The sequence below is a fragment of the Somniosus microcephalus genome, chromosome 18 (assembly GCF_052327205.1).
Source record: "Somniosus microcephalus isolate GS21.2 chromosome 18, FLI_Smic_1.0, whole genome shotgun sequence".
Taxonomy (NCBI): Eukaryota; Metazoa; Chordata; class Chondrichthyes; order Squaliformes; family Somniosidae; genus Somniosus; species Somniosus microcephalus.
The window spans coordinates 67,930,143-67,944,387 of record NC_141004.1 but is presented as its reverse complement, the minus strand read 5'-3'; positions in this window follow the sequence as shown (position 1 = coordinate 67,944,387).

Below are 14,245 nucleotides of genomic sequence, written 5' to 3'. Positions count from 1 at the left end.
AGTATGGATGGAGATAAGGAATAACAAGGGGCAGGAAACAGCGGTGGGAGTAGTTATTGGCCCCCTAACAGTAGCTATACCACTGGACAGAATATTAATCAAGAAATAATAGGGGCTTGTAACAAAGGTAATGCAATAATCATGGGGGACTTTAATCTTCATATAGATTTGACAAATTAAATTGGCAAGGGTAGTCTGGAGGATGAGTTCATAGAATGCATTCGAGACAATTTCCTAGAATAATATGTCATGGAACCAATCAGGGAACAAGTTATTTTAAATTTATTCTTGTGTAATGAGACAGGGTTAATTAGTAATCTCATAGTAAAGAATCCTCTGGGGAGGAGTGATCATAATATGATAGAATTTCACGTTAAATTTGAGAGTGACATTCTTAAGTCCGAAACTAGAGTCTTAAACTTAAATAAAGCCAATTACGTAGGTATGAAGGGCGAGTTGGCTAAGGTAGATTGGGAAACTAGACTAAAAGGTATAACAGTAGAAAACATTTGAAGAAATATTCCAATATTCTAAACGAATATACATTCCATTGAGAAATTTTTAAAAATCCACAGGAAAAGTGATCCTACCGTGGCTAACTAAAGAAGTTAAGTATAATATTAGATTAAAAGAAGAGGCTTATAATGTTGCAAAGAATAGTAATAAGACTGGTGATTGGGAGAGCTTTAGAAACCAGCAAAGGATGAACAAAAAATTGATTAAAAGGGAGAAAATAGAAATTAGCAAGAAATATAAGAACTTATTGTAAGAGCTTCTACAAGTATGTAAAAAGGAAGAGAGTAGCAAAAGCAAACATTGGTCCCTTAGAGGCTGAGACAGGAGAACTTATATTGGGAAACAAGGAAATGGCAGTGACCTTAAATAAATATTTTGTATCTGTCTTCACAGTAGAAGGCACAAAATGTATACCAAAAATAATGGGGAACCAAGGGGCTTATGAGAATGAGGAACTTAAAGTAATTAATATCAGTAGCGAAAAAGTACTTGGGAAACTAATGGGACTAAAAGTCGAGAAATCCCCTGGACCTGATGGACTACATTCTAGGTTTCTAAAAGAGGTGGCTGCAGAGATAGTGGATGTGTTGGTTGTGATCTTCCAAAATTCCCTAGATTCTGGAAAGGTCCTAGTGGATTGGAAGGTAGCTAATGTAACCCGGTTATTCAAGAAATGAGGGTGAAAGAAAACAGGGAACTACAGGCCAGTTAGCCTGACATCAGTCATCGGGAAAATGCTGGAATCCATTGTTAAGGAAGTGGTAACAGGGCACTTAGAAAATCATAATATGATTAGGCAGAGTCAACATGGTTTTATGAAAGGGAAATCGTGTTTGACAAATTTATTAGAGTTTTTTGAGGATGTAACTAGCAGGGTAGATAAAGGGGAACTAGTGGATGTAGTATATTTGGATTTCCAAAAGGCATTCGATAAGGTGCCACATAAAAGGTTGTTACACAAGATACGGGCTCATGGGATTGGAGGTAATGTATTAGCATGGATAGAGGATTGGTTAATGGACAGAAAGTTGGGATAAACGGGTCATATTCAGATTGGTAGACTATAACTAGTGGGGTGCCGCAAGGATCAGTGCTTGGGCCTCAACTATTTACAATGTATATTAATGACTTAGATGAAGGGACAGAGAGTAATGTATCCAAGTTTGCTGATGATACAAAGCAAGGTGGAAAAGTAAGCTGTGAGGAGGACACAAAGAGCCTGCAAAGGGTTATAGACAATTTAAATGAGTGGGCAATCAGTATAATGGAGTATAATGTGGGGAAATGTGAGATTATTCACTTTGGTAGGAAGAATATAAAAACAGAATATTTTTTAAATGGTGAGAAATTATTAAATGTTGGTGTTCAGAGAAATTTATGTGTCCTCATACAGGAAACACAGAGGCCGCGATTTTCTCGATCGCTTGGGAGCGGGTCAGGTGGCTCCCAAGTTCCAGTCCCACCCCCAACTAAATCCAGCCCATAGATGTGATTTTACGTCAATTGACCTTGTTAAGCCCGCCTTGCCGTTTTCTTAAAGGGGCCACACACAATTTTTGTTTGACAGATGATTTCTCAGTGTTTGACAGCATTGAGGTGCTGCAAACACTGCCAATCACTGTACAAAGGTGAACCCTTGCACCCAGGCTCTCCAGTGACTCCCTCTTTAGGCTAGAACAGATGGCAGCTGCAGGTGAGGTTACAGAAGTGATCTGTCACTGGTGAGAGTGGTTCTCCCAATGTGGTGGGACTACACGTACAATTCAAAATTTGTTAACTACAGAAAAGTCTAAATGCATTAAAAATGAATTTCCCAACATTTTCTTACCTCTGAAACTCAACAGTGCACCACTGGATCCTTCACACCACTTCTGCAGCTGTCATCAATGCAAAAACATTACAGCAGATTCACAACACGCCACACTTACCTGGCGTGGTGTCCGGACGTCGGGAACCCTGAGGCAGAAGCAGCAAAATTGAAAAAGAGCCTGTTAACTGCTTATTAATAACCTTTAACAGGCAGTTAAGTGGCTATAATCCTCTTCCCGCCGCTAGGTGTCGGGTCCATGTGCAAATCGGGGACCCGACACTTGGGAAAATTGATTGGAGGCGGGTTGACAGCGGGTTTCCTGCCCGCTATCAATCTTTGCGATTTTGCCAGATGTCCTGCCTCCAAACCCACCCCCTTCTGGCCAGAGAGTTAGCATGCAGGTGCAGCAAGCAAGTAGGAAGGTGAAATAAAGAATAGATTTGCCTTTCTAACCTAGGCTTTATTAACTTAAAAATCCTGTAGCACATCTTCAACACCCAGTCCCAACTAAAGGCTGGAAAGAACTGAATTTAAGATGGCCACCACAAATCACATGACATCAACTACCAATGAGATTACAGCATATGTCCCAAGGCAGGAAACAAACAACCAATCACAATACTTCTTACTAAACATAAAGAATAATCACCACATTCACCCCTTCTTTTAAAATATACTCCAACCTAAATAACCTTTACAATTTATAATTAATTATTTACAAGTAAAACTATGCACAGACAAAATAAAACTATTCAACATGACACAATACTAAGTGAGCAACAACAAATAGTAACATTGCACATAAGTATTAAGTATCTCTCAACTAAAACAATATAATATAATATTTCAACAATTTTAAAACATTACTATCAATTTAAAAGTCCATTTTCAATCGGTCGACCGGATATCTTGTTCGTGTCGACCTTCTCAACCTTGGTGAAATTCCTTGCCCTCCCACACCAGGAGACACAGAAGTATCTTCTGCAGGAAGGCTATCCATATTCCGATTTTCAACGGTTTCCGGATTAGAAATCCCATCAGGAGGTAAACTGGGATGGTCATGAACATCCATCGAGGGCTGACTAATAGAAGTATAATTATCTGCAGTCGGATTGGAAATATTCGTAGTATCTGTAACAGCATCCACATTATCTGAATCATGACTATTGTTAATATCCTCAGAAGAGGGCTGGCCACCACAAGCAGCCAAGTCTTTAATTGAAACGGTACTTTCTTTCCCATCTTGGAATCGAATATGAGCATATTGGGAATTTGCCCCCAACAGCTCCACCTCCTCCACTAAAGGATCATATTTTGACAATCTAACATGGCGTCGAAGCAGCACAGGTCCCTGCTTAGTAAGCCATGAAGGTACCGAATATCCCGTAGTAGATCTCCGCGGATAGTTAAAGAGCCTTTCATGGGGGGTCACATTAGTAGCCGTTGAAAGCAATGATCTAATGGAATGCAGGGCATCAGGCAGTACCATTTCCCACTGTGTATTCTTAAGGTTCCGGGATGTCAAAGCCAACATAACTGCCTTCCAGATCACCCCATTGTATCGTTCGCACTGTTCATTACCCTGGGGATTATACGGGGTAGTTCTGCTAGTAGAAATTCCCCGACTCTGAAGGTATTCCTTCAACTGGGAAGACATAAAAGAACTTCCCTGATCCGAATGGATATACGCAGGCATCCCAAAGATGACAAAAAGTTGAGTCAGACATTTGATAACTGTAGCAGCTGATACATCTGCGCAAGGAAAAGCAAAAGGGAACCTTGAAAACTCATCCACAACAGTAAATATATATCGGTTTTGAGTAATTGAAGGAAGAGGCCCCTTGAAATCGACGCTCAAACGTTCAAAAGGAGAAGTAGCCTTTATAAGATGAGCTCGTTGAGGCTTAAAGAAATTCGGTTTACACCGAGCACAGATAGAACATGATGAAGTCATCCGCTTGATGTCTTCAACTGAAAAGGGCAAATTCTTACTGCGTACGAAGTGTATCATCCTCGTAACCCCAGGATGGCATAAGGCATTGTGAAGATTAATAAGTGTATCTCCGTGAATCACAGAACAATAAGCCCTCGACAGCGCATCAGCAGCAACATTATCCTTCCCCGGACGATAAACTATATCAAAATGGTAACATGCCAACTCAATCCTCCACCTCATTATTTTGTCATTCTTAATCTTTCCAAAATGTTTGACATCAAACATAAAGGACACAGACTTTTGATCAGTTACCAACGTAAAATGTCGCCCCGATAAATAATGTCTACACTTACGCAGTGCTTCTACTATTGCATACGCCTCTTTCTCTATTGAAGAATGCCTTTTTTCACTATTGTTCAAGGTACGTGAGAAAAAGGCCACAGGTCTTCCATTTTGGTTCAGAGTAGCCCCAATTGCAAAATCAGAAGCGTCCGTCTCAATCACAAAAGGAACCTGCTCATCAATAGAATGCACAACTGCTCCAAGGATATCCTTTTTAAAATTATCAAAACACGTCCTGGCCTCCCATGATAGAGGATATGTCGTAACCCGAATAAGAGGCCGGATCTTCTGTGAAAAATTTGCAATCCAATTAGAATAGTAAGAAAACAGTCCAACAACTCGTTGCAAAGCCTTAGAATTAGTAGGACAAGGTAAATCAATCAATGGTCGCAGACGTTCTGGGTCTGGTTTAATCTTGTTTCCCAAGATAATGTACCCCAGTAGATTTACCTCAGTGGTCGAAAAGGTACACTTCTCTTTATTGAAAGTTAAACCAACTTTTTCCACAGCTTGAAGGAATCTTTCTAAATTAGAATCATGCTCCACCCTTGATTTGCCACACACCGTGATGTCATCTAAGTATGAAAAGGTGTCAGAGAGAGAGTTATCACTTATAAAAGCATCCATTGCCTGTTGAAAACAAGCAACACCATTAGTAACACCAAATGGTATTCGGCAAAACTGATACAGCTTTCCACCAGCCTCAAAGACCGTATATGGTTGATCCTTCTTAACAATAGGAATCTGATGATAAGCACTCTTTAGGTCAATAGTGCTAAAAACCTTATACTGAGATACTTTATTGATAAGCTCATCAATCTTAGGCAAAGGGTACGCATCTAATTGAGTATACCTATTAATAGTTTGGGAATAGTCTATCACCATTCGTTTCTTATGTCTCTCGTTAGTCGTGACAACTACCTGTGCCCGCCAAGGCGAACAACTAGGTTCAATGATTCCTTCCAATAAGAGACGTTGAACTTCAGAATTAATAAATTCTCTATCCTGACTGCTATACCTTCTTGACTTGGTAGCAATTGGCTTACAATCCGGCATCAAATTGGAAAAAAGTGATAATGGAGAAATGGATAAAGAGGTTAATCCACAAATAGATAAAGGTGGCTTAGTCCCGCCAAATGAAAGACTGAGAGACTCGTGTAACTGAAGCACATCATGACCAATCAAAATATCCGCACAGAGATTAGGCAAAACAGATAGGCGTATATCAGTATACGTATTACCTAGAAGAATCAATTTCACAAGGCAACAACCAGCTACTTGTGAAGTGAGAGTCGTCTGAGCCATACACACCTGATAGGAAACAGGCAAAATTTTCAAATGCTTCTCCTTTGCAAACTGAAGACTTATAAAACTCTCGGTACTGCCCGTATCTATAAGGGCCTTCACTTCCAACCCATTAACTTGGGCCGTAACTATAGCTTTGTTTAGGCCATGAGCAAATGCAGCAGAAATTGATGCAATAAACGCCCTATCTAAAGGCTGAATAGTCACAGAGGAGGTAATTGAGCCTGATGATTTACACACACGTGCGTAATGACCTCTCTTGCCGCATTTACTACACACAGCCTCCTGAGCAGGACACTTCAGACGAGGGTGCCGGACGTTCCCACAAAAATAACACTTCTGAATCCTAGAGGCAACAGCCGCTGAAGTAGAAACTGTTTCAGAATCTAGTAAACCACTCCTATTAAGTCCACATAATTCCTTTTCATCCAGAACTGCTGAAACCACAGTCACAGGCCGATTAAAAAGAGCATAAGAATCCGAACTTCTCTGAGCCACATCCAATGTAGAAGCTTGCTCAAAAGCACGCTTAAGATCCAAAGTCTTATTTTCTAACAACCGCTGACGAATTGATCTAGACAGTAATCCATTAATAAAAGCATCCCGTACCGATTCTTCCTTATATTCTTCAGCCGTCACGGCCTTATAATTACAGTTAACACTAAGGCACCGAAGTGCTTGTAAATAAGTATCCAAAGATTCTCCCACCTGCTGCCTACGGGCAGATAGAAGGTGACGTGCAAATACCTCATTCTTTGGTTTAACAAAAATCTTTTCCAATGTAGAAATAGCCACTTCGTAAGTTTTACAGTCCAAAATATACTTATACACATCCGGAGCAATGTAGTTGATCAGCATATTCAGCTTATTTAGAGACTCTTGATCCAACACGCCCAAAAAGTTTTTAAATGTACAATACCAATGTTTCCATTTATCATCCACTCCTGCAGAATTAGGGTCAGCATTGAATCGTTCTGGTTGAAGATATCGCTCCATTCTGACATTAAGTTAATAAATTGAAATAAAGAATAGATTTGCCTTTCTAATCTAGGCTTTATTAACTTAAAAATCCTGTAGCACATCTTTCAACACCCAGTCCCAACTAAAGGCTGGAAAGAACTGAATTTAAGATGGCCACCACAAATCACATGACATCAACTACCAATGAGATTACAGCATATATCCCAAGGCAGGAAACAAACAACCAATCACAATACTTCTTACTAAACATAAAGAATAATCACCACAGAAGGCAAATGGCATGTTGGCCTTTATTACTAGGGGGTTGGAGTACAAGAGTAAGGAAGCCTTGCTACAATTGTACAGAGCTTTGGTGTGACCACACCTGGAGTACGGTATACAATTTTGGTCTCCTTATCTAAGGAAGGATATACTTACCTTAGAAGCAATTCAACGAAGGTTCACTTTTTATCTTTGACTGTTCCCTCTCTTTTCAATTTTTATATTGAAACTAATTATGATCTGGTCGGTGTTTCCTAGATATTCCCCTACCCTGACATTACATAAGAACATAAGAACATAAGAAATAGGAGCAGGAATAGGCAATTCGGCCGCTCGAGCCTGCTCCACCATTCAATAAGATCATGGCTGATCTTCAACCCCATCTCCACTTTCCTGCACTATCCCCATATCCCTTGATTCCCTTAATATTCAAAAATCTATCAATCTCTGTCTTGAATATACTCAACGACTGAGCCTCCACAGCCCTCTAGGGTAGAGAATTCCAAAGATTCACCACCCTCTGAGTGAAGAAATTTCTCCCCATCTCAGTCCTAAATGGCCGACCCCTTATTCTGAGACTGTGACCCCTGGTTCTAGACTTCCCAGCCTGGGGAAACATTCTCCCTGCATCTACCCTGTCAAGCCCTGTAAAAATGTTGTATGTTTCAATGAGATCACCTCTCATTCTTCTAAACTCTAGAGATTATAGGCCTAGTCTACTCAATCTGTCCTCATAGGACAATCCCCCCATCCCAGGAACCAGTCTGGTGAACCTTTGTTGCACTCCCTCTATGGCAAGTATATCCTTCCTTAGGTAAGGAGACCAAAACTGTACACAATACTCCAGGTGTGGTCTCACCAGGGCCCTATATAATTGCAGTCAGACATCTTTACTCTTATACTCAAGTCCTCTTGTAATAAAGGCCAACATACCATTTGCTTTCCTAATTGCTTGCTGTACCTGCATGTTAACTTGCAATGATTCATGTACAAGGACACCCAGGTCCCTCTGAACACCAACATTTCCCAATCTCTCACCATTTAAAAAAAACTCTGCTTTTCTATTTTTCCTACCAAAGTGGATAACTTCACATTTCTCCACATTATATTCCATTTGCCATGTTCTTGCCCACTCACTTAGGCTGTCTATATCCCCTTGAAGCCTCCTTGCATCCTCCTCACAACTTACATTCCCACCCAGCTTTGTATCATCAGCAAACTTGGATATATTACATTTGGTCCCCTCATCTAAATCACTGATGTAGATTGTGAATAGCTGAGGCCCAAGCACTGATCCTTGCGGTACCCCACTAGTTACAGCCTGCCAACCCAAAAATGACCCGTTTATTCCTACTCTCTGTTTTTTTTGTCTGTTAACCAATCCTCAATCCATGCTATTATCCCCAATCTCATGAGCCCTAATTTTGTTTAATAACCTCTTTTGTGGCACCTTATCGAATGCCTTCTGAAAACCCAAATACACCACATCCACTGGTTCCCCCTTATCTATTCTGCTGGTTACAACCTCAAAAAACTCCAACAGATTTGTCAAACATGGTTCCCCTTTCATAAATCCATGTTGACTCTGCCCAATCCTATTATTATTTTCTAAGTCATGGTGTGGAGATGCCGGAGTTGGACTGGGGTGGACAAATGTAAGAAATCACACAACACCAGGTTATAGTCCAACAGCTTTATTTGAAATCACAAGCTTTCGGAGCGCTGCTCCTTCTTCAGGTGAAGTGGAGAAATGCATAAAGACACAGCTTATATAGTCAGAGAATCATGTCAGATGTTTACAGGTAACCTTTCCAACTGCCATTTGTCACACCTCGGCAGAGAGATAATCACAGCAGTCAAAGGTGTGAATGGTGTCCAAACAGGTCAGTCAGGGAAACATTACATCAAAGAACAATGAGGTGGGGTCACAAGGGGTCAAATATTGCAGATGCTGGGGCCTGTATGAAAAACAAAAAAACAGACAAAAAACATTTTTTTTGGCTGGAAATCACAGCAGGTCCGGCCGCATCTGTGTAGAGAGAACAAGCCAATGTCGACTCGAGTCTGGATGACCCTGCATCAGGTGGGGTTACATGTAGCGTGACATGAACCCAAGATCTCGGTTAAGGCCGTCCTCATGGGTGCGGAACTTGGCTATCAGTTTCTGCTCGACGATTTTGCGTTGTCGTGTGTCTCGAAGGCCACCTTGGAGAATGCTTACCCGAAGATCGGAGGCTGAATGTCCTTGACTGCTGAAGTGTTCCCCGACTGGGAGGGAACACTCCTGCCTGGTGATTGTTGCGCGGTGTCCGTTCATCCGTTGTCGCAGTGTCTGCATGGTCTCGCCGATGTACCATGCTCCGGGGCATCCTTTCCTGCAACGTATGAGGTAGACAATGTTGGCCGAGTCACATGAGTATGTACCATGTACCTGGTGGGTGGTGTCCTCACGTGTGATGATGGTATCTGTGTTGATGATCTGGCATGTCTTGGCAGGGTTGTGTGGTGTCGTGGTCGCTGTTCTCCTGGAAGCTGGGTAATTTGCTGCGAACGATGGTCTGTTTGAGGTTAGGCGGCTGTTTGAAAGCGAGTAGTGGCGGCATGGGGATGGCCTTAGCGAGGTGTTCGTCGTCATCGATGACATGTTGAAGGCTGCGAAGAACATGGCGTAGTTTCTCCGCTCCGGGGAAGTACTGGACGACGAAGGGTACTCTGTTGGTTGTGTCCCGTGTTTGTCTTCTGAGGAGGTCTATGCGATTTTTCGCTGTGGCCCGTCGGAACTGTCGATCGACGAGTCGAGCGTCATATCCCGTTCTTACAAGGGCGTCTTTCAGTGTCTGTAGGTGTCCATTGCGTTCCTCCTCGTCTGAGCAGATCCTGTGTATTCGCAGGGCTTGTCCATAGGGGATGGCTTCTTTAACGTGGTTAGGGTGGAAGCTGGAGAAGTGAAGCATCGTGAGGTTGTCCGTGGGCTTGCGGTAGAGTGAAGTGCTGAGGTGTCCGTCTTTGATGGAGATTCGTGTGTCCAGGAATGAGACTGATTCTGAGGAGTAGTCCATGGTGAGTTTGATGGTGGGATGGAACTTGTTGATGTTATCGTGTAGTCTTTTCAGTGATTCTTCGCCGTAGGTCCATAGGAAGAAAATGTCGTCGATGTATCTGGTGTATAGCGTTGGTTGGAGGTCCTGTGCAGCGAAGAAGTCTTGCTCGTGTTTTTCATACAGACCCCAGCATCTGCAATATTTGACCCCTTGTGACCCCACCTCATTGTTCTTTGATGTAATGTTTCCCTGACTGACCTGTTTGGACACCATTCACACCTTTGACTGCTGTGATTATCTCTCTGCCGAGGTGTGACAAATGGCAGTTGGAAAGGTTACCTGTAAACATCTGACATGATTCTCTGACTATATAAGCTGTGTCTTTATGCATTTCTCCACTTCACCTGAAGAAGGAGCAGCGCTCCGAAAGCTTGTGATTTCAAATAAAGCTGTTGGACTATAACCTGGTGTTGTGTATTTTCTAAGTGCCCTGTTACCACGTCCTTAATAATAGATTCTAGCATTTTCCCTACTACTGATGTCAGGCTAACTGGTCTGTAGTTCCCCGTTTTCCTCTCCCTCCTTTCTTAAATAGTAGGGTTACATTTGCTACCTTCCAATCTGTGGGAACCGTTCTAGAATCTATGGAATTTTGGAAAATGACAACCAATGCATCCACTATCTCTAAAGCCAACTCTTTCAAAACCCTAGGATGTAGGCCATCAGGTCCAGGGGATTTACCGGCTTTCAGTCCCATTAATTTCTCCAGTACTACTTTTTTACTAATACTAATATCTTTCCGTTCCTCATTTTCGCTAGGCCCACTATTTCTGGGAAGTTTTTTGCGTCTTCCGTGAAGACAGACACAAAGGGCTGGATTTTATCAACGGGGGTGCGTTGGGGGCGGGACTGCTGGTTGTCGGGTTTTAGTTCCGCCTCCAACAACGTCTGGCCAACCCACGCTCTTTTCCCTTGATTGACCTTGTTAAGCCCGCCCTGCGGATTTATTCGGCCAATTACGGGAAGGCCGGTGACAGAGGACATCAGTGTATGACAATTCATCTCTCGAAAATTTTTGACAGATGAATTGTCAGCATTTGACAGCTTAGAGAAGCTGTCAAACACTGATAATCTCTGTTCTATAGTGAGTCCTTGCACAAAGGCTCACCAAAACCTCTTTCCTCCGCAGAAATCAGATGGCTGCTGCATCTGAGAAATCAGCAACCATTCTGTCATCTCTGCTGTTGAGATGAGGCACCTCCGGATCCCCAAGGGTTGAAGCCTGCAGGATGAAACAAAGGTAAGTAAACTTTTCCTAACACTTTACACTCACCTCTCACACTTACCTCTCCACACTTGCACCCATCACTCACCTCCACAGCGCACTTTTTGATCCCTCTCACCCCCGCAGACCCACTGCTCACCTCGCTGACCCTGGCAAGGTTCGCAGCCGTCGGGGAGCCTGCACTTGCAGGGGCAAAATGGGGATAAGTCCCAAAACCCGCTCCCAGTTTCTGCCATTTTCTCAGCAGTCCCGCCTCCAAATCCACCTCCTCAGGGCTGGGAAACCCACCCCCCCCTCCATGTATTTGTTTAATTTCTCTGCCATTTCCTTATTCTAAACCTCTTCATTTAATCTAATACTACCTTTAACTTCTCTTGTTAGCCACAGTTGGACCACTTTTCCTGTAGAGTTTTTGTGCCTTAAAGGAATGCATATTTGTTGTAAATTATGTATTAATTCTTTAAATGCTAGCCATTGCTCTTCCACCGCCATACCCTTTAATGTCGTTTCCCAATCTACCTTAGCCAACTCGCCCCTCATACCTACGTAGTTTGCTTTGTTTAGATTTAAGACCCTAGTTTCGGATTTAACGAAGTCACTTTCAAACTCAATATAAAATTCTATCATATTATGGTTACTCTTCCCTAAGGGTCCCTTTACTACAAGGTTATTAATTTCTCATTGCACAATTCTAGATCTAAAATAGCCTGTTCCCTCGTTGGTTCCTCAAAAAACTGATCTCGAAAACTATCTTGTATTCATTCCATGAATTCGTCCTCCACATTATTACTGCAAATTGGTTTGCTCAGTCTATATGTGTTTTAAAGTCCCCCATGATTAATGTATTACCCTTGTAACATGCGCCTCTAATTTCCTGATTTATACTCTGCCCTACATTACAACTACTGTTTGGGGGCCTATAAACAACTCCCACCAATGTTTTCTGCCCCTTGCTGTTTCTTAGCTCCACCCAAACTGATTCTACTTCTTGATTTTCGGAGCTAAGATCCTTTCTCTCTACTGTCTTTATCCCATCCTTTATTATCAGGGCTACCCCTCCTCCTTTTCCACTTTGCCTATTTCTTCTAAAAGTTATGTATCCTGGAATATTTAGTTCCCAACCTTGGCCACTTTGCAACCACGTCTCCATTATGGCTATTAGATCAAACCTGTTCATTTCTATCTGCGCTATTAATTCATCCATTTTGTTGCGAATGCTTCGCGCACTCAGATATAGTGCCTTTAGCTTTGACTTATTTCTCTTTTTACCTGATGTCACCATAGTCACTGATGCCTTATTATCTTTGTTCCTCGCTCTGTCCCTTCCTGACCCGCTGCTTATTTTTACCCAAAACTCCAATCTGCTCTAGAGCCTTGACATTTCTCTTGCTGCTTTTAAATTTACTCTTTCCCGAATCATCCCGCCCCCCGCTCCCCCCTTCATTCGTTTAAAGCCCTGTCTACTGCCCTAGTTATTTGATTTGCCAGGACACTGGTCCTAGCCCGGGTTAAGTGGAGCCCGTCCCAACAGAACAGCTCCCTCTTTCCCCAGTACTGGTGCCAGTGCCCCATGAATCGAAACCCCTTCTGTAACATTTGCATATTGAATTATCATTGGCCCACAGGCATCTGTAAGGAATACCTATTATATTCACATGTGATCACATGCTGAGTTGTCATTGGCCTGCAGGCATCTGTAAGGACTACTATTGTTTGGGAGACACAGGCTAGGGGTCCTAATGCCAGGCTTTTCCCCACTGACCAGCTAGGAGTAAGATCACAGACCTAATGCTTAATAAAAGAGTTAAACTGTAATACTCCGTTGTCCTGCAATTTATTATTTTTATACAAAATGTGTAAAACAAGACACCTTCCTTCCACACCACTCTTTTGAGTCACACATTTAAACCTCTAATCTGTTTGTCCCTATGCCAATTTGCGCGTGGCTCAGGTAACAATCTAGAGATTATTACGTTTGAGGTTCTGCTTTTTAATTTAGATCCTAGCTCCGCAAACTCCCTCAGCAGAACCTCATTCCTAGTTCTACCGATGTCATTGGTTCCTACGTGGACCACGACAACTGGATCCTCCCCCTCCCACTCCAAGTTCTTCTCCAGCCATGAGGAGATGTCTTTAATCCTGGCACCGGGCAGGCAACACAACCTTCGGAACTCTCCGTCGCGGCTGCAGAGAACAGTATCTATCTCCCTGACTATACTGTCCCCTACCACAACTACATTCCCTTTCACTCCCCCCACTTGAATGGCCACCTGCACCATGGTGCCATGGTCAGCTTGCTCATCCATCCTGCAGGCTTTTCCCTCATCCACACAGGCAACAAGAACCTCATACCTGTTGGACAAGGGCAAAGGCTGAGGCTCCTCCAGCACTGCACCTGGGGTCCCCTTACCTGCCTGAGTTGCAGTCACACCCTCCTGTCCCTGACCACTAACCAGACCTGTACCCCTACCTAACCTAAGGGGTGTGACTGCCTCCTGGATCAAAGTGTCCAGGTAACTCTCCCCATCCCTGATGCCCCACAATGTCTGCACCTCAGGCTCCAGCTCAAAAACTCTGAGTTGAAGTTCCTCAAGATGCAAGCACTTACTGCAAACGTGGTTGTCCGGGATCACAACGCTCTCCACAAACTCCCACATGCTGCAGTTGTGGCACACCGCCTGCACTGCCATCCCTATATGACCTTGATTTATTTAATTACATTTAATTAAATTTGTAATTAGGTAACTTAGTTTACAGTGTAGTTTCCT